This window comes from Zalophus californianus, chromosome 5 (genome assembly GCF_009762305.2).
Source record: "Zalophus californianus isolate mZalCal1 chromosome 5, mZalCal1.pri.v2, whole genome shotgun sequence".
Lineage (NCBI taxonomy): Eukaryota > Metazoa > Chordata > Mammalia > Carnivora > Otariidae > Zalophus > Zalophus californianus.
In genome coordinates, this window is record NC_045599.1 from 113,609,105 (window position 1) to 113,633,655 (window position 24,551).

The 24,551-nt window shown below is 41.5% G+C and overlaps 1 long non-coding RNA gene across 2 annotated transcripts; it reads right to left on the bottom strand.

The window, feature by feature from the left end:
* Positions 1-1,882: 1,882 nt before the first annotated feature.
* Positions 1,883-23,002, bottom strand: LOC113929653. 2 transcript variants are annotated; one of them, XR_003522277.1, is made up of 4 exons: positions 22,881-23,002; positions 21,850-21,931; positions 20,868-20,971; positions 1,883-2,281 (listed from the first exon to the last, which is right to left on the bottom strand). It is a non-coding gene; the product is annotated as an uncharacterized LOC113929653 (long non-coding RNA). The 2 variants fall into 2 exon arrangements; XR_003522278.1 differs by lacking the exon at positions 1,883-2,281 and adding an exon at positions 3,570-3,618.
* Between the last annotated feature and the right edge of the window lie 1,549 nt (positions 23,003-24,551).

A 24,551-nucleotide genomic window follows, 5' to 3' on the forward strand; every position in this document is an offset into this window, starting at 1 on the left:
CATTTGATTGCTCTCATAGTTTAATTTGCCTATTTTTCCCCCCAGTATATGTGTCATATTTTCATCTTTCTGTTTATGTCTTTGCAGTTCTGTTGGAAACTGGCTATTTTAGATAATATATTGTAGGAACTAAGTAAAACCCTCCCCACTTGTTTTTCATTGCTATTTGCTTAGCCACTGACTGGATTATTTTAGTAAAGCTTATCTCCCTGCTGTATAGTGTTAAGCTTCTGGTATTGCTCAGAGAGGGTGTAGCCTTGTGTTTGTCTGCAGGCATCTTGGGCTGATAGAGATTTTGGTGGGGAGGTCTTGGATTCTCTTTTCCTGTCCACACCCAACTGTTAAACTCCATTAACTGCAAGCTGATTATTCTATTGTTTTACAAAAACGCCCTGGGGCATAAATTGCTCCATAAACTAAACCATCCAATTCAGGCTCCTTTGAAGGGACAGTTGGTGAGGTCAGTGTTTGTTCTGACTGCAAATGTCTCCATCCAATCGTGCCTTTCCCTGGGTCTGCTGGACAAACTAGCCAGCCTACAAGTCCAGTGAATCTACCAATATCCTCCCAACTGCCTTCAACCAGCACCTCCACTGTTCTTGAGTATCCTTAGGCTTGAAATTTACCAGTCTAATTCCAAGGAAGTCAGTTCCTTTGGGAAGAGATTAGGATCTATCTACTTTATGGCCTGCTTCTCACCCTCCAAGCAACATCTCAGAGGGCTGTGGAGCTGCAGGTGGGAATATTGAACCATTTATTTCTCAGTGACATTTCCACTTGAGGAGTTGAGCTCTGGGTGATAGTGGCCTCCATCTTCTTCACTGGCCTCTCCTAAAGGAAGCATCACCTTATGAGCCAGGACAAGGGCTAATGGAGCTCCAGAATTCTCAGAGGCAGCACACTCCAGGTGGAGTCTTCAACCCATCAGTGGAGGCTGGGTGGAGGGAAGGGGCCCTCACTTCTCACTGGCATTGCTTGGAACTTAGCCTCACCAACAGGTAGCGGGGAGCAGCATGGAAAGTGCTGATATCCTGCTCCTCCTGGGAAGATAGCGCTGATAGGAGCTGAGGGAGAGGAGGGAGTGCTGTGTTCCTGTCTACACCAGCAGCCTGGAGCAAAGTTTCCATCTCACTGACGTGGGAGGGAGAGGAAGGGAATATGCTTGTTGAAATACCACAGACTTGTTACTACCAAATTTTGGTAGATTTTCTTTGGTACATATTTTTTTCATTTGCTTCCTTGGCACTACCTCCAGATATTTTAAATGGTTGTTTTTGTTTTTATATAACTTTCACCAATTTCACTGGGGGGCAGGTCTGTGGAACTCCCTCATGTTGTCATGTTGCCCTATACTATTTTTAACCCTTCAAAAAATCAAGACTGGGGCTTAGATTCTGGAAATGGCTTATTGCTTCTATTGATGTAATTTTGTTGTGAAGAAGACTTTGAAATAAAAATATTAAGTACAGATGAACATACGGGAAGGAGAAAAAAAAAGGAGAGATGGAGGCAAACCATAAGAGACTCTTAACTATAGAGGACAAACTGAGGGTGGATGGAGGGAGGTGGGTGGGGGAGGGGCTCAATGGGTGCTGGGTATAAGGAGGGCACTTGTTGTGATGGACACTGGGTGTTGTATGTAAGTGATGAATCACTGAATTCTACTCCAGAAACCAGTATTACACTATAAGTCAACTAACTAGAATTTAAATTTAAAAAAATATTAAATAGAATATATTTTCCTTTTGTTGTATTATCTAGTATGGCTGTATTCTGCTAGTATCTTCTAGCATATAATGATTTATCACTTTATTCAATTTGCTTATTTTTTTATTAAAAAAATTCGTGTCTATAAAAGGCAAGCTCACGCTTGGGGGGTGTGTGTGTGCACATGTGTGTCTTAATCACAATTAGGATTAAAACCACTTTTTCCGTTTATAGTAATTTTACATAGTTTGCCATTATTTTCTTTTTTTGGAGATGAAATGGATAGTTAGGTTACTATTTGCTATTTGAAAGTTTGGAAAAATTTTGATCTAAACAAGTGTATTTAGTTATGTGTGTGTGGCATGTGAATAATTTTTCAATATATTTAGTACTAGATACTCAAATTTCTTCTTCCTTGTGGTGACTATTTTGATGTTTTACATTTTTAGGATGAAAACATGGAAAAGTATAAATAGTATAGGCCTTGCAGATCTGCATTTGAATTCCAGCTGCATCTCTTCGTAGCCTGATGACCTTAGACATATAGCTTCATCTCCCTAAGCTTCAGTTCTGCCTGTAAAAAGAGGACGAATATTTATTTCATGGGGTCATCACACCTACAAAAGTAGGGAATGCCTGTAAAACACTCAGTTCTGTGACAAGTTCCTTAGTCAACACCCAGTGAGTGACCATTCCCATGCTTTTGAGAAAATAACTTATTTCACACAGAATTTAAAATAATTAGTGTTTAACCATGCAAAATGCTTACTGGTACATTTTTTTCTCCCTAATATCCTGCATGCTCTTTTGCCCACTTCATGTCTCCTTTTTATCAGTTTTTCAATTAGATTCGCCATTTTTTAGTCTTTTTCAACAAGTAATCTTGGACTATATTAATCACTTCTTTTTGTTTTCTTCATTATTTAACTAATTTATTGTTTATCTTATCACATGTGCAGTTTCCTATTGTAGTTTTTTTTTATTCATTTCTTTGACTTATACAATGAGGTGAGAACTTAGTTAATTTTCTTTTATTTTTTTAAAATGGAGACAAATAAAGCTATGAATTTTCCTCTAAACATTGTTTTGACCACTTCCCATAGATTTCAATTCATAATTATTATTCTTTTTATATTCTACTCCTGGATTCTGAGCACATGATTAGAACTGGACTTTCAGGGACTAGCTAGAAGCAGGAGACTAGTTAAAGAAGTCATTACAACCATGGGCTGAAAGGCCAACTATCTAGACTGAGAATACTAATTGGGTGTCAAAGTAACCAAGGTCTAGATATAAAAATCAACCAGTACCAGGTGAATGCCTATTATGTGCTGAGCACTGTTTTCCTCATAGTTAGTGTTGCATATGGATCGTCTTAATTACCACAAGAGTGTTGTGACATTTGTCTCATTTCCTCTCCCGCAATTAAAGATACCAGAGTACTCAAATGACGACTTGCCTAAGGATGTAGAACAAATGCAACCCATTTCTCTGAAATCCTAGTTGGGTACTCTCTCCACTGCTATATTATGCTATCTCTTTATAAATCTCTTATAAGCTTATTTGGGGCCAAGTCTTATTCTCCCAAATGCCAATGGGGAGCACTGTAATCTTTTAATTAACTTTGTGGCAATAGGAATGGTTTGTGCTTACTTTGCAATGTTAAGATCAGTTGCTGTAAGAGAAGAGATGGGTATCAGTAGGAGCACTGTCAAATTTATGAGAAGGCTTACATGTGGGGGCGCCTGAGTAGCTCAGTTGGTTAAGTGTTGGACTCTTGATTTCCACTCAGGTCATGGTCTCTGGGTCGTGAGATGGACTCCCACATTGGGCTCTGTGCTGGGCATGGAGCCTTCTTGAGATTCTCTGTCTCCCTCTCCCTTTGCTCCTCCCTCTGCTGGTGCTCTCTCTCTAAAATAAATAAATAAAATCTTAAAAGAAAAAGAAGGCTTACATGTGGATGAACTTGCTGATCTATTTCACAAGACTCTGTAAGACCAAGCTAAGTAAGAACAAGGTGTAAAATATTAATAGCAGTTATGCTTAATTCAGCAACTACTATGTGCCAACCACTGTGCAATAAGGATATTATATGCACTATTTCCATTAGTCCTTATCCCAGTTGTGAGGTGGGTATTATTATTTTTATTCTCCCTTATTTATAGATTGGGAAACTGGTAGGTAACTCTCCCCAAGTGGCAGAACCAGTCAATTAAATGCAAGTTATCTGACTTCACAACCTAAGACCTTGTCTTTGTTGCTTAATTGTTTCTCCTAGAAGCTAGAAGAAGGCAGAATATTAATCAATATAAAAGAAAATATTAAGAATGTCCTGCTTCAGGAGGTGTTGGGCCTTTTTGTTGCTGGAAGGATCTAAGCAGAGGCTTGTGATCCTCTGTCCACCAAAATAAGGGGGAAATCTATGACCTGCAGGCCACTGGTACCAACTCTGAAGAGGACTAGAATGATTTGTTAGAAATACGATAGTGTGTGGTAGAAAAATCAGACTGTCTTGGGAGGTGGTGAGACTCTTAATGAGTCTGATGATGCAGGTGGAGTCTAAATTTGATGGATAGTTTAACTCAATGGATTTTAATTGTTTTCCAATAACCTTTCAAGGACTTCAAAAAATCAGATACCTTAAATATTAATTTCAATTTTGCCAGGAAGTAAAGAATAGCAGTTTTCAGATTTTTGAGTGTGTGGTTCACATTCAACCACTAGAAATTTAGAGCTTCCCTCAGGTATTAAGAGATTCAAAAAGATCTAAACAAGTCAGCAATAATTGCAATACACATACTAATCCCATGCACTGGTGTCTTAGAGATTCTGAAGACTCATTTATAGTTGTGCACTGCATAACCTCGTTACTCATCAGCATTGAGGAACCCCTTGAGGAGAGCACTTTACTGGTCTCTCCAGCTTCTCTTATGTACACACAGCCACAGGCCAGTAAACATGCATCCTTTCTCAGAGCCAGCTGGCTATCAAGCTGTACCAATTATTCAACATAAATTCTACCAACTCTATACTATTTTGGTAATCCATTCAACTCAGTGTTATACCTGACAAACTTAGCCATAACAGTATGAATCAAGAGTTAAGGCAAAATTAAATGTATACATTGACCAACTGTAAGGGTACACCTGTGATGAGTCCATAGTACAACTGTTTCATGATGAACACTGTAGAAGCTCTTGTATTTGGACCACTAACACTGCCTGGGGCGCAAGCTGGTGCCTGAAATAAGAAGTCTTTTTTATCATTACTGTCATGAACTAGACTTTGCCACTGAATCTTGAACATGTCTGAGTTCAGAGGGAGGATCTGCCTCCTATTCTTTTAAGTAAGTTTTTAGACTTAATTCCAATATAGTTAACCTACAATGTTACATTAGTTTCAGGCATACAATATAGTGATTCAACAATTCTATACATGACTCAGTGCTCATCACGATAAATGTACTCTTAATCCCCTTCACCCATTTCACCCATCCCCCATCCACTCCCCTCTGGTAACCCTCTGTTCTTTATAATTAATATAATTTTTGGTTTGTCCATTTTTTTTCCTTTATCTATTTTGTTTCTTAAATTCCACATATGAGTGAAATCATGTGGTATTTGTCTTTCTCTGCCTGACTTATTTTGTTCAGAATTATACTCTCTAGCTTCATCTGTGTTGTTGCAAATGGCAAGAGTTCATTCTTTTCTCATGGCTGAGTAATATTCCATTATATATATATTTTATATATATATATAATGATATATATTTATTTATCTATATATATCACATCATCTTAATCCACTCATCTATTGATGGACACTTGGACTGCTTCCATAATTTGGCCATTGTAAATAATGTTGCAGTAAACATAGGGGTGCATATATCCTTTCGATTTAGTGTTTCCATTTTCTTTGGGTAAATACCCAGTAGTGTGATTAGTGGGTCATAGGCTAATTCTGTTTTTAATTTTTTGAGGAATCTCCATACTGTTTTCTAGAGTGGTTATACCAGTTTGCATTCCCATCAACAGTGTGCAGGGGTTCTTTTTTTCTCCACATCCTCACCAACACTTGCTGTTTTTGTGTTTTTGATTTTGGCCATTCTGACAGGTGTGAGGTAATATCTCAGTGTAGTTTTGATTTGCATTTTCCTGATGATGAGCATCTTTTCATATGTCTGTTGGCCATCTGTAAGCCTTCTTTGGAGAAATGGCTGTTCATGTCTTCTGCCCATTTTTTAATTGGTTATGTGTTTTTTGGGTATTGAGTTGTATAATTTCTTTTTATATTTTGGATACTAATCCTTTATCAGATATGTCATTTGCAAATTTCTTCTCCTACTCAGTAGGATGTCTTTTAGTTTTGTTAATTGTTTCCTTTGCTGTGGAGAAGTTTTTATTTTGATGTAGTCCCAATAGTTTATTTTTGCTTGTATTTCTCTTGCCTCAGGAGATATATCTAGAAAAATGTTGCTATGGCTGATGTCAGAGAAGTTACTGCCTGTGTTCTCTTCTAAAATCTTTATGGTTTCAGGTCTCACATTTAGGTCCTTAATTCATTTTGAGTTCATTTTTGTTTGGTGTAAGAAAGTGGTCTAGTTTCATTCTTTTGCAAGTTGCTGTCCAGTTTTCCCAACACCATTTGTTGAAGAAACTGTCTTTCTCCCATTGGATATGTTTGCCTCTTCTGTCAAAGATTAATTGACCTTATTTCATCCTGGGCTGGAAAAAGCCATATCCAGAGTCTTCAGACCCCCCAAAGGAGTCTGACTGTGAGTCAGTGACCACTGTTGCCCAAGACGAACAAACCGCATGAGCTCTGTTTCTAAACCTCATCCTCTTCTGTTGACTTCTTGCCATGCAATCCAGGCAAGTCATTAAACTTTAGTGAGTCTTGATTTCTCTACTTGTAAAATGGTGACTTCAAGAATATCTTCTTTGTAAGATTATGCTGGGGAGGTAAAATGAAATAAAGACTATGACAGATCTTTATAAATTATAAAATATCTTGAAGCAAAAAAATCATTTTTATTTTATTTTTTTAAAGATCTATTTCATTATTTATTTTAGAGAGAGAAAGAGAGAGAGAGCATGAGCAGGAGGAGGGGAAGAGGGAGAGGGAGAGAGAGAATCTCTCGCAGATACCCCACCGACCATGGAGCCCAATGTGGTGCTCTATCTTTCGACCCTGAGATCGTGACCTGAGCTGAAACCAAGAGTTGGATGCTCGACCGACTGAGCCACCCAGGTGCTCCCCAAAATTATTATTATTTTAAAAGTGACATTCAGGCAGAGCCTGGACCGTAGGCTGAAAGCAGGCTGAGTCAGTAGCAGGTTTGTAGGGGAGCAGGAAGCTTGCTAGGACATTGCTAAGGAAACCGGGAGAGAAATATACGTCACTGAGCCCTATCCTTATCTGCCCACTGCAGAGTATCTACCAACAGCACAAACAGTGCAACGGACCAGTCATGGATAATTTGGGAAAAATACATCAGATTCCTTTTAAGGAGGGCAAGAAAGTGGGAGCTGTCTCCAAAGAAAGAAAATGTTTCTCTTGGTTACAAAGAGGAGAGCACTTCCTGAACATTTCTAATCGACATGTGTAATGCCATCTGGAAGGCAGAGGGAGAAAGCTGGCTCTTAGGTTTCCTTTCAGAAGGGGAAGCCTTTGTCCCTGGCATCATTTGTATATTTGTAAGGAGATGAGGTTTAGTAGCATAAGCCCTGGGAGTCCCTCTGGGCTCAGCTAATGAGTTCAATTGTCAGCTTCTTTGTTAAGTAAAACAAGTTTGGGTAAAAATGAATCTTGTGACCCTGGGAACTAAAATTGTGGAAAGTTCCCTGTGTGTCCCTTTATATCAGCAGCATCTCTCACATAATCTTCCTCTTTCCATTAATACTTCTCCTACCATAGTTTTGATTTTCATGATGGATTCTTTAACTTGCTCCCTTTATACCTGCAATGGAGAGTATCTAGTGGACATTATAAACCCAGCATTCCTAAATGCAACTCCTTATTGCGCATGCTTACCCTCAAGAGTGTCCCACCCCTGCATTAGAACTCCAGGCCAGTATTGGATTCAAGCTATAAATTTCAAGGTTATTTTGACCCTTGTGTTCTTTTACCCAGTATAATGTCAAAGAATCCTACTGGATCTGCCTAAGCCCACTTCATTCCACTGGGACTTTCCTGGTTCAGGCCTTAAATCATATCTTGCCTGAATCCTGGGTTTGGGCATCATCTCTAGCTTCCTGTCACTTTAATCTCTCTTCCTGAAGCTGCTAAAGCCTCCTTCCCCAAAGGCAGACCAATGTGTGCCATTTCCTTACTTGAGGGTTTTTGATGACTCCCTATTACCTAAAGAAGTGGACACTCTCTTCTGTGGCATTTGTGTGTCCTTTTAAGGACAATACTGTGAATTGTATCACCAAACAAATAACTGCAGTGTCAAGTGGGGCTTAAGGCAGTTTGCTCTTGAGCTAAGCTCTTGACACCATCAAGATTCTTCCACAGACAAGAATCTTTGTAGGAAATGCAGAGAAAACTGGATATGTAATCAAAGTTGTCTTTAAAAAATGTTTTCCGAGGATTCCATTGGTTGGTCATTAGCCGCTATTTGGGTTCCTGAATTACATCTGGCCTGTATAAGTGGGACTATCAGAGATATTTATGATAAGTGATGGTTGTGTTAAATAAACAGGCTGGAAAGTCTTTTCCATTATAGGTTTGTAAGCATGAAGTTTGGACTTGGAATCACCATTATTGAGAGTACGTGGAGGTGGAGGGGGTTTGTTAAAGAAAGCCATTTATGGACAGTTTTTAACACTAGATCACACGTAAAATTATGTATGTATTATGTATTTTGTTTAGTCGCCTGCATATTCTTGTATCAATCACTGTCTGTTATTTATAGCTTCAAAAAATATTTAGAAGACAAAATATCAATCTCGTTTAGAAATAGAAATCTTTGCTGGGGTCCCTGTTTCTAACTACTCTTATATTTAGGGAATGGCTCAGAACTCAGACTGAGGGGTCTTCTGGGTGAGAGACAGTTCACAAAGCGACATGTAGAGAAGAAATTGGGACCACAATAACCGATCTTGGTTAAGACTAATTAAAAACAGACAGAAGATATGCTCACATATGCTTAAATTATTCAAATGGAAGCATATGAAATGGTGAACAGTGGTTACTTCTGCAACTGGGTGGGACCGTTTTATTTTGTATTTTATACCTTCTACATATGGAATTTGTTTAAACGTAGCATGTACTACCTCTATTAAAAAGTAATTAGACAGGGGCACCTGGGTGGCTCAGTCATTTGAACGTCCGACTCTTGGTTTTGGCTTAGGTCATGATCTCAGGGTCGTGGGATCCAGCCCCCAGGTCAGGCTCCATGCTCAGCAGAGAGTCTGCCCCTCCCCTGCTCACATGTGCTCTCTCTCTCTCTCTCTCTCTCAAATAAATAAATAAATCTTAAAAAAAATAATTAGACATTTTTATACGTATTGCCATAGAAAAGATCCAAAATACATTGTTAATTGAAAAAAAGGAAGTGGTAAATGTTATGTATTGCATAATTCCGTTATTATAAGCAATTACTGGAGTCTATATGTATATAACACTCTATATAATATGTATTATATACCATTATATACATAAAATGTATAATTACAGACATTATATATTCATACTATTATATATCTTACATATATGTATATATATGACAAGAAATGTCAGTTTGTTTCCTTGAATCAAAGCAAATTTGAGAGTCCCATCTTAATAGGAAGACAGGAAATTCAATTCCATGATTTGGGGGGAGTTTTCCTCCCTTTCTAGAGTCACATATAAATCCTCTGGTCCCCATCTCTCATTGTGGCCACTCATGCCTATCTTGTCCACATCTGCATGGGTCCTCTACTGGGCAGCACAGAGCCTTACTAAACTAAGCGTGGAGCAGAATCTTTGCTGAGATCAGACTTTCCCTCTGAGAGATCCCTCTCTGGTCCTCGTCCTTCCATGGAGATGGCTCTGGGAATCAGGGCCCCGATTCCTACTATATGGAACCCAAAGACCTTGCCCTCTTGTGTGCCTTGAGCCCTACTACAAATCACTCCAGAAGTTCAAGGCCCAGAAGCAGGTATCTTATTTTCAAGTATCTTTCTTTCTTTCTTTCTTTCTTTTTTTTGGCTCGAAGTCAAAGAGATACAAAAGGCTTGAAATTTTTGGAATTCCTGTTCTTGAAATTCTGTGTGTATACTTGTGTGTGAGGGTTTGTGCACACGCATTTGTGTTAATGCACATGCATTTGCACACATGCGTATGTTCATGGGGGCTTATGGAAGGTAAAAGTAGAGAATAAAATACTATTTCATATCTTAATAAATCATTTTGCCACACTCATCTTACAGTAGGAAACTGAGATTCAGAGAGACAAAGTGACTTACACAAGGTTAAGCACTTGTAAGTGGCAGTGATAATTTTGAATTCTGATCTCTCTCACCCCAAAGCTCATGCTAATTTCCTCAGACTTAACCCCAATCAGATTTTGTAGTAAATACGATGACTGGAAATTTCAGGCAAACCTTCCCAGATGTTTACCTTGGAAACTTGTAGGGAAAAATGCCAAATTGCCTGAATTTCTTTTCTTCCTTTTCAGACTGCATTTGAAGGACGCATGTTATGGCAGAGAAACAGCTTTAGGTCCTAGGAAGGATGGTAATATAAAAACCATGTCGTTCCAGGATTAGTAGCCTGAAGAGTGCTTAGGGAAAATCTAGGCTGTGGTTGTGATTTGTTTTCTTCTAAGAAGCACTGTGCTAGGTTTTTTGGTTTTAAGCAACAGAAACCCATTTTGCCAGACATATGCCAATGAAGAATTTATTTAGAAGATCTGGAGTCGGTCACAGATTCCAAGGAAAGCTTACATGCCAGACCTTAGAAAGAGCAGGTCTGCGCCTCTGAGGAGCAAAGCTCCGGAGCCCAGCCTTTCCAGTTTTAGTCTGTTCTTGAATTCCACGCTTGGAACTTTCCCAGGGAATCTGATTGTCCTGATACGGGTCATGGAGCCACCTTTGTGCTGAAAGGTTAAGGGCCCTTGACCGGCACCCCCATCGAGGGGAGGCAGAGTGGGAATGGGGGTGGTTGTCTTTCCCAGCGTTGCCCAGCAGATCTGGGTGAAGCAGGGGTCACAATCTGGGCCTTCCAGCTCCAAACTGGGCGGCCCCTACTTTTGATGTCATGATTACTGTGCATTCCATTCCAAGCAAGTTCAAATTAAAAGCTACATTACATAGTTTATTGAGGGTATTTTTAGGTGCTGAGCACTTTTTAAAGGTTTTTTTTGTTTTGTTTTTTTAAACAACCATATCCAAACAGTCAAGAAGAAAAATTGCAAACATTGTGGAAAGTGATTATTTTTCCTCAACTGAGACCAGACATCCTGCAAAACTGTGTTGTATGTGGCTGATCTGTTTCCCGATTAAGAAGTGAGTGAAACCTGGAAGCTTTGACTCATGGGCTCCCAAAACTGGCTTCACGTCAGAGTCAACTGCGGACTCTGATAAGTGTTGGCTTTGGAGTTGTCTGACCTGGGCTGGATCCCAGCTTTGCCTCTACCCCACGTGCCTCTACCCCTCGAGCTCTCCAAGCCCCAGTTTGTTCATCTGCAAAATGGTGACAATTTTACTTTGGACCTCATGAGGCTGTTGGGAGAATTAAACAGAATCTTTTGTGAGCTGTGCGTTTATTACCGTGGCCCGGCTTCTGGTAAGTCCTCGGAAATATTCGTTGGCACGGTCCACTGGATTCGTCTTCCTTTAGCATGGCTGTTTAGACTTTTCACACACACCTTTCACACACACTCCTCCTCAGTCTGAGATCTGCTATAAGAGTCAGAATCCCCCAAGACCGCAAAGTAGGTTATTTCATGAAAGCCAAATTTCAGAAGTAGATTGGAATTGATTTCCTCTTAGAAATGAAAAGTATTTGAACCAGAAGGCTCACTCTTATATTTAAATCACACGGGGTTTAAAAGAGCAGAAGATGCTGGTCAAAGCAGAGCACATTGCTCTCCCCTTTGAAGGTGATCACTCCCTTCTCATGGGAAACTGTCAGTCCCCAGGAATCCCACTACCCTCTCGTTCCTCTTTGTGAATGAAATGGCTGCAAAGCCAGAGGCCAAGACCTGGAGCAGAGAGAGACAGTTAGTTGCCTTCTTCCTCCTGGCTGTTAGCTAAAAGCCTCCCCCTTGTGGTATCAGGGTGAGCAGGATGGACAGGCAGGTGGCAGGAAGAATGGCAGTGGGGGGCAGAAGACACCCACGGAGCGGGGTGCCTGGGTGGCTCAGTCGGTTAAGCATCTGCCGTGATCTCGGGGTCCTGGGATGGAGCCCTCAGTCGGGCTCCCTGATCAGCACCCTCTCTCTCTCTCTCAAATAAATAAAGTCTTAAAAAAAAAAAAAAAAAAGACACCCATGGAGCAATTTGCTGCCAGCACTTGGGGAAACCTGACAGTTTATGTCGAATTTCCCGCAATCCCAGGAGGGATCTGTTTCCAAGAAAACAGGCTATGATGAGTAAGCAAGCACTGTTCTGATCAAATTTGCATGCAGATTGAATAGAAAATCATGCCCGGGGTTCGTGAGAAAGGCGACAATCTGTGAGCAGGTGTTCATTTCGTCCACATTTTCCTGCCGCTAGGTAAAACTAGCTTTGCATGTAATGTTCATTTCTTTTCAGCTTCCATAGCTACGAGCCATGATTTGGGCTTACCAGTTTTCCATCCCACCTTAGATGAACTATCCTTTTGAGGAGAGGCAAGATAAAATCACAAATCTGTTAGAATGTCCTTTCCCAATGCCCTCTCGGGTGATACTGTGCGTTGGTGGGCTCTGTAAAACAATTGAATTTGTGGGTTGAAGCCATTGCAACAGAACTGGTAGGCGGAGCCGTAAGTAAGGCTTGGAAAGAGTCCTGTGTCATTCTAGGTGGTTAGGTTTAACACCAAAGGGGAAAATATTGCCAGAAGATATTCTGCAAAGTGAAAAGAGAAGGCAATTGACAAGAGCGGGTTTTAGGAAACTAGGATTTTTAGCCCCTCGTTCTGGTTATCTATTGCTGTATAATCTCAATCCTTGTCACTTTGTACGCTAGTGGCTTAAAGCACCTCCAACCATTTTATTATGCTCATGGACTCTGGGGGTCAGGAAGTCAGGGGAAGCTTGTTCCTGCTTCACAGTGTCTGGGACTTCAGGTGGGAATACCAGAAGCTTGAAGTGACTCAGCAGCTGGGGCTGGAATCGTGTCAAGGTGGGCCTGTGTCTGGAGGTTAATGCCAGCCACGGCGCTGGGGTCGCGGTGGGGCTGTTCGCAGGACCATCTCACGTGGCTTTTCCACATGGACTCCCTGCTTCCTCACAGCGTGTTGACTGGGTTCCAAGAGGACCAGGCAGATGATGCAACCCTTTTTATGACCTGGGAAGTCATGGTGGCGGGGGGGAGGGGGCGTATCCTCAGAAGGTCCCGCTGACCTGACTCCAGCCTCTGTCCAACCTCCTCTCCTACACTCTGTCCTTTGCTCTTTGAGCCCTAGCCACAGCGGCCTCCTGTCTGTTCTCCACCACATCGAGCTCTTTCTCACTTGGGAGCCTTCAAACACACTGTTCCTTCTGCCTGGAATACTCTTCCCCTCTTTGTATGGTTCCTCCCTTTGGAAGCAGGAGGATGTTCTGTTTGGAACTTCTTGGCTCTGTGTCTGCAAGCTGTCAGATGCGCACGGAGTAAATGGGCAGCCACGCATGTAAGCTTTCCCTCGCTCCCACCCTCTGCCTTGGAGCCACTGCCCGGGACCGAGCGGGCACAGGGAAGGTGAGCACTCCAGATAATCGAACCTCCTTTTTACCCTTCCGGTGTTGGCGCTGCAGGAGGAGAGAGATGAGAATCATGGGCCCTGGCAGCCTTGGTGTCCCCGGATGCCGGTGTCTGCTTCTGACGTCAGACGTGACAAGTCCCACAGGCAGTTCTTTTCAGACGGGCCACTGCCACTGCCACTCAAATGCCCTCACCCCTGCAAGTGGCTGCCTCCTCGCAGTAGGGACAGAGGGGCTTATTATTAGGAAGCGAAGTTATCTCTGGAGTGCAGGCCAGTCGCTTTTACACACATGAAAGGGACTTTCCTTGGAACTCATATAAATCTGCTACTTTAAACATTTAAATCCTTCCCTCAAGCAGCAACCTCAATATTGACAATTATATCTTCTCAAAAGAAACACTTTCTCATAATCCAGGGATTGGTCAACTCTTCTGCAAAGGCCCAGAGAGCAAATAGTTAGGTTTTGCAGGCCATATGGTGCCTGTTGCAATGACTCAAATCTACTTTGGTATATAAACAAATGGGTGCAGCCGTGTTTCAGTGAATCCTTATTTATGGACACATGAAATTTACATTTGATGCATTTTTTTCATGCATGATGAACTATTCTTCTTTCGATTCTTTTTTAACCATTTAAAAAGTAAAAGCCAATCTTATCTCATGAACTGTACAAAAATAAGCACCAGGGCCAGATTTGGTTCCCAGGCCCTAGCAATTTAACTCATTACTTTGGGATACTCAGATGCCTATAATTTACAGTTTAATCATCAGGTAAAATAATTTTGCAGGGACAACCTGGCCCGATGCAGTGTTTTTCCAGTATCTCTATGAGGGCTACACCCCTCCTGCTTTTTGTTAACTATATACCTTCTTTAAATCTCAACTTGGTACTTCTAATTTTAACTCTTTGAGGATACTCCAGGTTGTTTCCCATAATGTCTATGCCAATTTACCATATTACCAGATGCCATATTACCAATATGCTGAAGGTTTCCCTTTTCTCTGCATCCTCACCAACACCTGTTGTTTCTTGTGTTATTGATTTTAGCCATCAGTCTGTAGCTTGGATGTGCATTTCCCTGAGTGAGCATCTTTATATGTACCTGTTGGCCATTCATATGTCTTTTTGGGGGAGATGTCTATTCAGTCCCTCTGCCCATTTTTAAATCAGGTTATTTGTTTTTTGTTGTTGTTGTTGTTGTTATTGAGTTGAGTTCCTTGTATACTTTGGGTATCAACCCCTGTTCAGATTTATGGTTTGCAATACTTCTCATCCGTAAGTTTTCATTTCCTTTTGTTAGTGATTTCCTCTGCTGTGCAGAAGCTTTTTCTTTTGATGTAGTCCCACTTGTTTAGTTTTGCTTTTATTGCCTGTGCTTTTGGCGTCATATCCAAAAAAAAAAAAAAAAAATCACTGCCCAGAACAAGACCAGGAACCAAAAGGAGCTTTCTCCCTATGTTTTCTTCTAGGAGTTTTATGATTTCAGATCTTACATTTGAGTGTTTAATCCATTTTGAGTTGATTTTTGTGGATGGTATAAGATAAGGGTCCAGCTGCTTTCTTTTGCATGATGCTATTTTTTAGCCTTAAAAAAAGAAGGAAATCCTGCCATTTGCAACAACATGGTTAGAACTGGAGAACATTGCACTAAGCAAAATAAGCCAAACGTGGAAAGTCAAATACTGTACAATCTCATTCACATGTGGAATCTAAAATAATCAAACTCATAGAAGCGGGGAATAGAATGGTGGTTGCCAGGGGTTAGGGGGAGGGAGAAGTGGAGAGGTCATAGTCAAAGGGTATAAAGTTTTATTGATGCAAGATAAACCAGTTCTGGAGATGTACTCTACAACATCTTGCCTACAGCTAACAGTGTAGTATACTATATATTTAAAATTTGCTAAGAGGCTAGATATTGTATCTAGTGCTCTTACCACACACACACACAATAATAATAATAAAGAGGACAGGAGGAAACTTCCAGAGGTTATGAACATGTCTATTATCTAGATGGTGGTGATGGTTTCACAGATATACGCTTAGCACCAAATTCATCGAGTTATATATATTAAACATGTACAGCTTTTTACATGTCAATCATAACTCAATAAAGTGGTTTCTTTTTTTTAATTTTATTTATTTATTTGACAGAGAGAGACATAGTGAGAGAGGGAACGCAAGCAGGGGAAGTGGCAGAGGGAGAAGCAGGCTTCCCGCTGAGCAGGGAGCCCGATGGGGCTCAATCCCAGGACCCTGGGATCATGGCCTGAGCTGAAGGCAGACGCTTAACGACTGAGCCACCCAGGTGCCCCAGTGAAGTGGTTTCTAAAAAAACTCAATTTGACTTTCAATCTTTAGAAAAGCCCTTTGAGAACCTTAATTGGAATTAAATTATGCTTTCTCATAAGTTCCTATGTTTCTTGGCACTTATAATTTGTGTTTATATCTTTCTTTGTACGCTCATGTAATTACCATCCACCTCACTTACAAGACTATGGACGTCAAGAGATCAGAAACCACGTCTCTTTCATCATCCATTGTATCCTAAGCTCTAGCAAAGTGCCTGGCACCTAGCGGGGACTCCATAAATATTTAATGAATGAATGAAATCTAGTTTCCTTTTGTCTGTTTCTGCTCCTGCTCCAAAGAGAAGCAGAGCCCCTAAAAGAATGGCACTTACAAAATCAGACTAACCATGGAGTCTATAGGAGAATTTCTTGCTTAGGTCCTAAAAGAGAGGCAGTTAGATCTGAACTCAGAACTCAAATGTGGGGAAGAGTATGAGTCACAGCAGACCATTACCTCCACATTCTGCAAGCTTCACCTTTAGCATTTGGGCTCTTGTTGCTCAGCATTCCCCCTATTCCATAGGGCTTACTGCAATTGGAATTATGTATTTATTTGGTGATTATTTGATTATTGTGTCTTTAGTCATGGAAGTACAATGTATAGTCTGTCTAAAAATTGTCCAAATAAGGAGACTTTTAAGATAAACACAGAACTAGGAAATTGCATTAGATAAGATAAATGAGCTGGAAAATGAGTCCATTAGGCACACTTATTTGGAGGACAATTTTTGGCCAACTTTATTTTTCAGATCTTAATTTTGCCTTGTTCTTGCATTGTCAGATTGATACAATGGTGCGTGATGCTCTGACAAGGGTTTGGAATATGTTTAACACATTGTTTAAGGATGATGCCAGAGCAAGGCTGAGGATTTATCATTCATTCAACAAACATTTACTGAGAAATGCAGGATTACAAAAATAGAGCCCTTGCCCTAAAGAAACACATTATGGAACGTGCGTACCGACTCCCCTTACCTGTTCCTACCCCATCCTTGGTTTGCTCTTGATTCTGCAAATTAGCATTCAGTTTAGGTCAACTCTGGATTAATCCAAGGTGCCCGTGACCAACAAAGAAATTTCCATTGGCTTTCGGCCATTCACTGTGCCTGAGACGTTAGCATGAGTGAGGGGAATGTCAGTGTCTCGGACCCCCCTCGGAGGCCCCTCCCCCCCCCCCCCCCCCCCCCCCCCCCCCCCGCCGAGGCTCCCCTTTCTCTGTCCCCTTGTGGAATGAGATCTAACTCCAGCTCTGAGTGAGGAAGCCCTGCCAGTGAAGGAAGGAAGTCTGAAGGGCACCGGACTGCAGGTCAGAAACCTTGGTTTCATCTTGGCCCAGCCACAAACTCACTACATAGCCTTAGGCAAGATACTTTTCTCCCAATGGACCTTAATCTCCTATAAGAAAAAGAAAATGACAATCTGGGTAATGATATTTAAGGTCTTTTTCAGGCTTACATTCTCACTTTCTACCCATCACTGTATGTCTAGAGTTGAAAAGCCCCAACAAACACTAAGATCCATGGTTTTTAGTTTAATAACCATCTGGTTTTGTTAAACTTAATATTTCAGTGTTTCCAAAAAACCTCTTTATCCCTTTATCAGAGGTCTGGCTGAAAACAGATGAAGATTAATAAGCCCTAAGGTGTGAATTCTTTCAGCAAGAAGGCTTCCCCCTGGTTTTGAGGATCCTTTGGGGGCACTCCTCTTGGATGAGCCCCAATTCCATAACAGGCAGAGGGAAAGGGCTTTGATAGTTCAGAGCAGTTAACATTTATTGAGCATCTGTTAGATGTCAGGCACTGTCCTAATTGCTTTGCACGTATTACCCCATTTAATCCTCTCCGCAACAGTATGTCATTCAAACGAAAATTAAGAGTTCTCTTCCAACAGGCCAGCAAGGAGTAGGGTGCTTAGCATCAGGATGAAAGTGTTAAGGGAGCAATTAAGAATGCATTTTTATGAGTGCATGGCTCTGCGAGGAAATGCTGGTGTTTATTTTATTCACCAAAGGTTTTCTAAGCAGTCTTCCTGGTCCATAAGAAAGCCACTAACCATTCCGTGTCACTGCAGCTTAAAGTCCGTGGTTCATTATAAAAGCTAATGGAGAGGAACAAGGTGGGCCCTATGAAAGAGGGGAAGCCCTGAACAAGTAGGTAGAAAAGGATGTATGTTTGGTCTAGATTTATTAGCCTAAGGGATGGTTCATATCGTTATAAATGAGTGAGTAGCTTGGAAGCGTAAGCTCAGGAAAATTAATAAAAGGATTTTATTCTAATGATCAAGTCACGGATTTTGTTTGCAGGGGACTCAGAAGCCAGATTATGAGTGTCTGGAAGTGACAACTCTAAGCAAATGAAGGAAGTGCTAGAGACAACAAAGCGGAAGAGATAAGAGTTAGGGCTTGCCATGGAGAGGAGAGCAGTGGAGGTTGCTTCAGGGTGAGGAGAGAGGTGTGCAGGAAAGGAGCAGGTGGTGCGGGGAGGGAGGGGGGAAGGGAGAGAGGGAGCTAGAGGGAGCATCCAGCACTCTCTTTAGTTGTTCTGCCAGGTCTTCCCCAGTTTCCTCAAGATCACTATTTCTCGTCTCCAAAAAAATTCAATCCCATTTTATTCTAAACACTGACTTTATCATAGAAAAAGAACTTCTCAAACTCAAGACCCAAAAAACAAATAATCAAGTCAAAAAATGGGCAGAAGACACGAACAGACACTTCTCCAAAGAAGACATACAAATGGCTAACGGACACACGAAAAAATGTTCGTCATCATTAGCCATCAGGGAAATTCAAATCAAAACCACACTGAGATACCACCTTACACCAGTTAGCCTGGCAAAAATTGACAGGGCAAGAAACAACAAATGTTGGAGAGGTTGTGGAGAAAGGGGAACCCTCTTACACTGTTGGTGGGAATGCAAGATGGTACAGCCACTTTGGAAAACAGTGTGGAGGTTCCTCAAAAAATTAAATATAGAGCTACCCTATGACCCAGCAATTGCACTCCTGGGTATTTACCCCAAAGACACAGATGTAGTGAAAATAAAGGCCATATGCACCCCAATGTTCATAGCAGCAATGTCCACAATAGCCAAACTGTGGAAAGAGCCGAGATGCCCTTCAACAGATGAATGGATAAAGAAGATGTGGTCCATATATACAATGGAGTATTACTCAGCCATCAGAAAGGATGAATACCCACCTTTTACATCAACATGGATGGGACTGGAGCAGATGATGCTAAGTGAAATAAGTCAAGCAGAGAAAGTCAATTACCATATGGTTTCACTTATTTGTGGAACATAAGGAATAGCAGGGAGGTCATTAGGAGAAGGAAGGGAAAAATGAAGGGGGGGAGATCGGAGGGAGAGATGAACCATGAGAGACTATGGACTCTGAGAGACAAACTGAGGGTTCTAGAGGGGAGGGGGTGGGGGGATGGGTTAGCCTGGTGACGGGTATTAAGGAGGCCACGTACTGCATGGAGCACTGGGTGTTACACGAAAACAATGAATCAGGGAACACTACATCAAAAACTAATGATGTATTGTATGGTGATTAACATAACATAATAAAATAAAATTAAAAAAAAAAGACGGACTGGAGCTTGTTTTAATTCTATCACAGAATCAAAATGATTTCCCTCTCAGTTTTTTCTACCCCATTAAAAAGCAGAGCCCAATTGTTCACAGCTGCCCATCCCTGATTCCTTCCCTGACCCCCCACAAAATAAAATTTATTGACCTCTTCCCATGTACCAGACTCTGCTCCATACTATGGGGAATCTCATGGGAGCTCCCTGCCATTCTAGTGTAGGAGTCAGATAATGAGCAAAATAAAAAACGAAATGACACAACATGATAGAAGGTGGAAAGGGTCAAGAAGAACAATAAGGCAGAAAGGGTTATAAGGACTGCTAGAAGGGCCGAGGGAGCATGCGGTGTTAAAGAATATGGTCATGGAGGTCTTCGTTGAGATATAATTGAGCAAAGATGGGAAGACTTGAGGGGGTGAACTGTGAGGACATCCAAACATCCTGTGGAAAATTATTTCAGGCAGAGGGAACAGAAGAGCTGAGAGCATGGCTTGTATTTTCCAGGAACAGCAAAGAGGTCGATGTGGTTGGAGCAAAGTGGATGAATAGGAGATGAGAGGAGAGCTGTGAGGAAAGGGGCCCATTCTGCAAGACGTTTGACTAACCATCTGTGATGAGAAGAGCCAACAAAAGGTTTTGGGCGTCTGGGTGGCTCAGTCTGCTAAGCGTCTGCCTTTGGCTCCGGTCATGATCTCGGGGTCCTGGGATCAAGCCCCTCATTGAGCCTCACCCCACATGGAGCCCAGAATCAGGATCCCTGCTCAGCAGGGAGCCTGCTTCTCCCTCTTCCTCTGCCCTTCCCCTGCTCATGCTCTCTCTCCCTCTCAAATAAATAAAATCTTAAAGAAAAAAAAAAAGGTTTTGCGCAGAGAAATGACACAAGAAGTCCTGACATGCCTACTTGCAAAATATTCATCAAGCACATCCACACCTCCCTGCCTCAGTCATCATCCTTTCCAAAGCCCTACCATTTCTTGTGGAACTTCTTGAAAACCTCATACCTGGCTTCCACCGTTTGTTACTTACCATTTCAAAGCTGTTCTGTAGGCAGCAAGCACAGCGCTCACTGAACTGTATTACCAGCACGCCCCTGCTTATAAGGTTTCTGCAACTTCCCGCTGCACTTTGAACGAAACCTAAATTCCTCTCCACATCACGGAGTCAGTTTCCTCCTGTTCAATTCTGCTACAGCCACATGAGCCTTCTCTCCATCCCTCAAACTCCCGACTCTCTCTGCCTTAGGCTCTGTGTCCTTGCCCATCCCGACTACCCCTCCATTATTCTCCATCAGAGCGCCTTGCTCCTTCCTTCATGACCCTTGTAAGGTTGTATCTATTCATCTGCTCACTTGTTAAGTCGTTCGTTTCTCCTGCTAGACTGTGAATTCCATGGGCCAGCGAGGGACTCCTCTGGGTCTCTTGGTCGTGGTTGTCTGACGCTTTGTTGTTGGCGCTCAGCAAAAAAAAAAAAAAAAAAGTGACTGAATGAGTAAAAGGAAGAGAGAGGATCATAGACAAATCCAGACTGCGGAGGGACATGAATCCGTGTCTGTCTGCCGGTGTTACAGAATACTACAGACCAGAGGGCTTAAACAACAAACAACTGTTTCTCACGGTTCTGGAGGCTAGGGAGTCCAAGGTCAAGCTGCTGGCAGACCTGGTATATGGTGAGGGTCTTCTTCCTAGTTTGCAGACTACAATCTTCTCCTTGATCCTCCCATGGCTAAGAGAAAAATCATCTTTCTCATGTCTGTTCTCAGAAGGGCACAAATCCCCTTCATGATGGCTTCACCCTCATGACCTAACTACCTCCCATAGGCCCCATCTCCTAGTACCATCACATCGGGAGTGAGGATTTCCACATACGAATTTTAGGGGGCCATAAACATTCAGTCGGTAATGATACACACATGAATTATATTATTAGGATAGAGGAAGTCAGCTTTGTAAGTAACAAAGAACCATCATTCTATAAGCTGCTTTAAACATTCTTATAAAGGAAAGAAAGGGCAGCAGGTATAATGTGAATATTTGAAGAAGTGACATTCTTTTCCTTTGTAAAAATGATATTTTTAATATATTCATTTCTCCTCTAATTGTTGCCGTATTTTTTTCAGTTTCCATGGGAACCTAGAGAGGGACTTACCTATTTTCCCCACCCCTTTGGGCTTCAGCAAAGGAAAATGGACCATGAGGGAGTTTTCAAGAGCTGCTTCAAAATTCGCTGTTCATCAGGTGGTTGAGGACAGCAAGCACTTGTTGGGACTTGCTCAGTACCAGATGCTGTGCTAGGCATTGAGGAAAAGGAGGTGAATGAGATCTAGTGCTTACCTGGTAGGAGAGGGGGCCGCTAAATGAATCCTTTGACTGCAGTGGATGTGATGTGACAGCCTTTGTGCAAGATGTTACGTATCTAAAGAGAGAGAGGTCAAGGAAGCTTTTGGAGAGACAATGCCTAAATTGTGTCTGAAAATTGTCCTGGAGTTAGCCCAAAAAGGGATGAGAGGAAAGAGTGAGAAGAAATCTCTCATCCATTGCCAATTATTTTCCTATTTCAATTCAAAAGTATTAAGAATGGTTGGAACACACAAGGAAGAAATGGGGAAAAAATTAAAACCTCAGAAAAGTGAAAAATACAGTCTGCCCATCGCTTATGTCCATGTGCAAAGGATGGACGTGGGTCTAGGTAAAGAAAATTCTGAACTACATAAGAAAAGGAAATCCCTAACCATTTGTGGTCATAGGTTTTCCTGGACAAAAGGGGTCAAATTGCCACCTTTAGGGTATAATAGAAAATCTCACATGCGAGAGAACCTTAGAATATGTATGGAGTTGGAGCAGGTGTATCATTCTGAAAAGGAGTAAGCCTGACCATGTGATGGTTAGACTCTCCGTCACCAATAGGAGGAATGCTGAGAATACCACTGCCCATCTGGTTGGTCTAGGACTTGTGTTTCATCAAAACATGACCAGCCATCCACAGCCATTTAAAAATAAACCAAATCCTTTGTAGATATGTCTCAACAACATGAATAAGAAACATAGTCCCTAGGGATCTTCAAGCTCCCTCTTTTCTTGCTTTCGCCCTGCCACTTCTCAGACTGCAGGTGCTCCCCGCCCTCTTTCCCTAAATCTTTATGTCCTTTTTGTTACCCTCACCCATGTCATTGCCTCTTGATGCTGCCCCCTATTATCCCAAGAATGATAGGGCTGGTCTCCCTTCCAGGGGGAGGATCCTCAAAAGCTAATTATTTTCATTTTGTCACATGCTCATTAATAGGACCGGCAAAACTCAATTCTACTACGGATACAGAATCCTAAATGTGAGAAGGAAATTGGGGAACTTAGCACAATGCTCTTACTTTACCGAGGAGAGATCTGAGGGACGTAGAGGGAAGGCTAGAGGAACTTCTCAGGGCCAGGAACCATCTGATAGGTGAAGCCATCTGTTCATATTTTAATAGCTAAACTCCCTTGAATGAGGCTCAAAACTTAGTTTCCTTCCACTGAATTTCTGTCCCCGGAAGATTCTAGTGTGTCTCAGTGGCATCACAATGCTGCTTTAAAGATTCTCCTTATGAAGCCAGAATACATTTTTTTATTTCTATTTTTATGTTTGAAAATGGTAACAACATTTTTAAGAATTGCCTTCCTTGTTGGCATTTTTATTAATTCTTTCCCCCAACTACCCCAAATAATTAAATGCATAATATGGAGCAAAATGTATAAAATCATCCAAATGCTTATTCCTGGTTATGATTTGCCGCATTAAAAACTTGCCTTTAGCAAAGTAACATCTGCAGGGAGAGCGCTTAGAACAAACAATAATAATAAGGTGCCTGGCAGTGAGGTTAGAGGTTCGCATGTCTCTACTCACTCAAGCCCACAACGCTCTTGTAAACGAGGAAACTCGGTGTTTTCATTTCACGGGTAAGCAAAGGTTTGAAGAGGTTCGATTCCAAGTCAGATGGTAGAGCCAGCATCAAAGCTCAGGTATGGTCTAATTAATGTCTGACCATTTTGTTCACCCAAAGACTAAATATACTGATTCAAAGGTAGAATCATTTCATATCCCCATTCTCACTGTCTAGAGGTCATAGATGGATACAACAAGAGGAGGCAGTTTCCGCTGTGTGTAGAGCCCTGAAAAGGATTTAATTTCAGTCGACTCTTTTTCCTATGGGCTGTGACAAGGCTCATTAGACAGGCTGGCTGGGATAGATCAACCAAAGTGCCACAGGGGACAGTCTCAATATTTTAACAATTCCTGCCCTGCAATTCTATCTGCAGTTTCTCCCTTTCCTCTAGCATGTGTCTGCTCAGAATCTTTTTGGAATCTTGGATCAATAGCTAAGTCGATCCTTCCTTAGCAGGTCTCATGGCCCCACTGGTCAGACACAGACACACACACACAGACACACACACACAGACACACACACCCAGACACACACACACACACACCATGATTTGCCTCTTTTGCTTCACAATTCATTGTCAGTATCTTTCTGGTTCAAGTACTAACGTAAAACCATCTTTACATACATTTCATCATTATTAAAACTCTGCTTGTCCATTAACTTTTCATTATTGTCATGATAAATAAAACAACAGTCACTATGAAGTCACCGGGCTTTAATCAGGATCCTAAGCATAATGTAATTTCTCTTGCTCTCTCCTAAGCCCATGGAGAAATCCACATAGTGCTAGCAATCACTCATTCAAGGCAACGTATTTTCCTGTAACTCCTTTGTAGACTTATTGGCTTCACCCAGTGGAGGGTCCACTAGGAAAGATTGCAGGCTTGATGGTGGCCATCCATGCTCCTGGTATTAACAATGCAAGTAGCTCTTTCATTTCTATTTCTAATTTCTCACCCAAGGTCTCAATGCTTCACTTTGAAGTGCTTTGGAGACATTGCTTTTTAGACAGCTTTCAGCCAAAGCAAATTAAATTTTTTTTTAAAGATTCTGTGTATGTATGTATGTATGTACGTATGTATGTATGTATTTGACAGAGAGAGAGAGAGAGAGAGA